The sequence below is a fragment of the Aethalodelphis obliquidens genome, unplaced genomic scaffold (genome assembly GCF_003676395.1).
Source record: "Aethalodelphis obliquidens isolate GAN/ISIS:26980383/991018 unplaced genomic scaffold, ASM367639v1 scaffold21, whole genome shotgun sequence".
NCBI lineage: Eukaryota > Metazoa > Chordata > Mammalia > Artiodactyla > Delphinidae > Aethalodelphis > Aethalodelphis obliquidens.
Genome location: NW_020837965.1, coordinates 18,634,514 through 18,638,830, shown reverse-complemented (window position 1 = coordinate 18,638,830; position 4,317 = coordinate 18,634,514). Strand labels below are relative to the sequence as shown.

The window sequence follows — 4,317 nt, the reverse complement described above, 5'->3', positions numbered from 1 at the left end:
AAGAGCAGAGGGCTGGCTGGACTGGAGCCAGCATCTGTTACTGACTAGAGCAGGGCCCTGACTCCGCCCCTCCCGTGGCCCCGCCCCAGCCAGCCTCGCCCTGTCCTATCCTGGCAGGGCTTCTAGGCCTACCAAGCCAAAGCCATCTGAGCTCTGACCAGGGCCATCTCGTCATTGCCCCGAAAGCCCTACACCAGCCACCACCTGCCAGCAATGGCACGAGCATCCCAGGCAGACCAGGATGGACAGGTGACCAGCTGCCGGCTGGTCCAGACGCAGGGAAAGAGACATCCTCTCAAACCTCCTCCCTTCCTCCGGGCTGATCCTTTTGTTTCCTGCAGCCAATTTGCTGCAGATCTGGAGGAGTGAGGACCCAAGCTCTTCAAAGTCTTGTGTGCTTACTAGATTCATGGACCCCCATCGCCAGATCCCGGTGGAAATTAGATGGATTGAGAAGGTCTCACAATGGCTGAGATGAGGGATCACTGTATCCACCCCTCTTATTGCACTCATAACTGAACCGAGGCTCAGAGAGATGATGGAACTTTTCAGAGATGTGCATCAGTTAGGGACAGAGCGGGGCTGAGTGCCCAGGTCGCTGTCTCCAAGGCCAGGGCTCTTTGCTAAGCAAAGGTCTGTCTCCAGGATTTCTGTGGGCTCACTTGGACTGTCCTTTTCTACCTTGAAATTGGGGCTTCAAAACTCAGCCCCACACTTTCAAGAACATTTCCAAGTGCTAGGGTGTTGGCTCAACCCTTGTTTCATTTCCAAGGTCCCCATGCCTGGGGCTTCCTAATACCGGGGTATCCGGTGTGTGGCCATGACCCAGAGGTTGTGTGGGTGACTGTCACGTGTGGAGTTGGTGGAGGAAACAGAGGGCCAGGCGTTACCCAGAGGAAGCGATCCTGGCGCTCAGCAACCAGGGTCGCTCTACAACCTCTGAGATGTCCCCCTTCTCACTCCCTGATTCCAGGCCCAGTTATGGCCCATTACCTCTTTTAGTCCTTACAACCACCCTGCAAAGGGCATAATACTGAACTTTATCTCAACCTAGAGATAAGCACAGTCACTACCAGGCATCAGGTGCTTGCTTTGTGCCCTCTGCCCTTGCAACGCGCTAGATGATGGGCACCAGCATCCCCATGCAATCCGTGAGAAGACGGAAGCTGAGAGAGGTTAGGTGATCAGCCCAAAAGTACACAGCTAATAGGGAGAGGCATTAACAAGGAGGAGCTAGGTCCCTTCTGTCCAGGTTTTGCTTTCTGTCCATTGTGCCATGTGACATAAGCAAGAATCCTTCATCTCATGGTCTAGAGATTCCCAAACTATGTTCTATAGGGAGGGAATCAGTGTTACCTACCTATAGTAGGATGGGTAGCAGTCCCCCAGAGATATTCACATCCTAATACTCAGAACCTGTGAATGTGACCTTATATAACAAGAGGGATTTGCAGATGTGATTGAGTTAAGGATCTTGAAATGGGGGGGGGGGTATTATGGATTTCCCAGGTGGGTCCTAAACGTAACCACAAGGGTCCTTCCTTATGTGAGAAAGAGAGAGAGGAGAGAGTGAGAGAGAGGGGTGGGAGATCAGAGTCAGAGGAGGTGATGTGATCAGGAAAGCAGGAGGAGAAAAACAATGTGATGAGAGGCCGTGGGCCAAAGCACTCCAGAAGCAAACCCTGCTAACATCTTGATGTTGGCCCAGGAACCCGTTTGGACTTCTGACCTCCAGAACCGTAAGAGAATAAATTTGTGTTGCTTTAAGCCACTAAGTGTGTCATAATTGGTTACAGCAGCAACAGGAAACTAGTATAATACTCCCAAACAGGTTCCCGAGGAAACTATGTGGGAAAGATGGGACTAAGCAGATGCTGAGGGACTTCTCCAGCCCGTGTGCCTGTCCGTGGAGACAGCCCACGTACCACGTCCCAGTCCTTACATTTTAAGGACTATCTTGAGAATTTGGGGAACGGGGCAAACCCTGACTGCCTATTGTCACTCGGCAGGGTTCTGAAGGAATGGGGGCTGGGAATGGGTCCATTTGGAGAAGTTTTGAGGGTGTCTCAGGGCCTGGATTAGTCTGCTCTGGCTGCCAGAACAAAATACTACAAACTGAAAGGCTTAAATGGCGGAAATGTGTTTCTCACAGTTCTGGAGGCTGGAAGTCCTAGATCAAGGTGATGTCAGGGTTAATTTCTGGTTAGATCTGTCTTCCTGGCTTGTAGATGGTGCCTTCTTGCTGAATCCTCACACAGCCTCTTCTGTGTACATATGGGGGGACAGAGAAAGAGGGGGAGAGAGAAAGAGAGGGAGGAGAAGCAAGCTCTGGTGTCTCTTCCTCTTATAAGGATACTAATTCAGTGGGATTAGGGCCCCATCCTTATGACCTCATTGAACTTCGATTACTTCCCTAAAGGCCCTTTCTCCAAATACAATCACGTTGGGGGTTCAGGCTTCAATATATGAAGTTTCAGAGGACACAATTCAGTCCATGACAACTGGGGTGAGAGAGTAAGATGGGCCAGTGGCCAGAATATGGGAATTTAAAGGACCTGGTAAGTCATGCTAGATTTATTTTTCCATTGACATCAAGAGCAACAGAGAGCACAATTCCCAATAGGCGAGCTTCACCCTGGGCAGAGTTGGGTTCTGTCACCCCCCTGAGTGTGTGTGTGACAATGTGGACCAGAAATGCCTTTCAGTGGGGGCTCTTACTATTCCGCCTGCCTGGTCCCCACCACCGTCAGCCCGCTTTACCTGTTCAGGTGACCTGCCAGCTCTGGCAGGCATGTGAAGTTGTGACCCTGCTTTAGAGGAGAGTTGTGATAAAATATAAAATGAAATAACAATAGCGAACATTTGTGGAACAGCAAAGATGTGTGCTTTACATACAGGACCTCCTCCAGAATCTACAGTAGGCTTACGTGTTAGGTAGCATCATCTCCATTTTACAGGTGAGGGAACTGAGGCACAGAGGGATGGCCCAAGTCCCACACCGTGTCATGGGTTCAACTGTGTCCCCCCAGCATTGAAGACTTAACCACCAGTATCTCAGCATGTGACCTTATTTGGAAATAGGGTCATTGCTGCTGTAATTAGTTCAGATGAGGTCACACTGAACTAGGGTAGGTGCTCAATCCAATAAGACCGATGTCCTTATAAAAGGGGGAAATCTGGACAGAGACACACACACAGGGAGAACGCCATGTGAATATGAAGGCAGAGATCTAGAAGCCAAGGAACACCAAAGATGGCCAGCAAACCCCCAGAATCCAGGGGAGAGACCTGGGACAGATGCTCCCTCACAGCCTCAGAAGGAGTCAACTCTGCCATCACCTTGATCTTGGTCTTCTGGCCTCCAGAAGAGTGGAACGGTACATTTCTGTTGTTAAACCACTCAGATGTGATCCTTTGTTAGAGCAAAACTAATACACTAACCAACTAGTATACTCAGTGATTGGTAGATTCCAGGTTCAAACACAGGCATTCTGACTCCAAAGTCCAGGTTCTACGCTCAGATGCTCTGTGGCCTCTTGGTAACTCCTGGAAAGAGCTTGTCACTGTGCCTCGCTCATTGCAGGTGCACAGAGCTTGGAATCCATTAGTCTCAGACCTGCTCTGTCTCAGAAAAGGACTCCTCACCTTCCCAGGCAGCCAGGGATGAAGCAGACACCCTCCTGCCTTTCACATGTTCACACGTTCACACGCTCAGTCAGAGCTAGGGGCTCCCAGGCCTGTATCTTCTGCGGATCCCACGTGCATCCACCACCCCGCCGCCCACTGCTGCAGCTGCTGTGGGATTACACGCCCACTTACAGGTGCAGAAACTGAGATCTGGAGAGGTAAGAGCTAGCCCCTCAGCACAGGTAACGGAGAAGCTGGGGCTGCAGGCTTTCTGTCTCACCCCAAATTTCAAGTGCCTCTTCCTCCACTGCGGACATCCCTCTGGCTTCCTGGCTAGTGGCCAATCTCCACTCAGTAACTCTTTGTTGAGTGAGAGAATGAATAACTAAATGAACCCATGATGCTTCTCTCCACACCTGCTTATGAGGGCCATGAAATTCGTCCCTCCACTGGCACCTGGGTCCCCCAGGCTCCACGATGACACTCCTCATGACACTCACTTGCCTCCCTCTGCCCTCCCATCACAAAGTACAAAAAAGATTTCGCCTTTCCTGCCAGAGGAGAATGACAGAAATCGCTAGCATACCCACCCGGTCCCAAAGAAGTGAGTGTGCCTCCCAAGAGGTAAATCATAGGTCACACACAGCCCCGTAGATCTCTTTTTTTAATGCTCCAAAAGGGCATTTTGAA

The 4,317-nt window shown here is 50.7% G+C and overlaps 1 protein-coding gene across 1 annotated transcript in view; it reads left to right on the top strand.

Annotated features, from left to right (window-relative positions):
* SERPINA3 (serpin family A member 3) overlaps positions 1 to 4,317 on the top strand; it is a 133,084-nt gene that overhangs the window by 85,678 nt on the left and 43,089 nt on the right.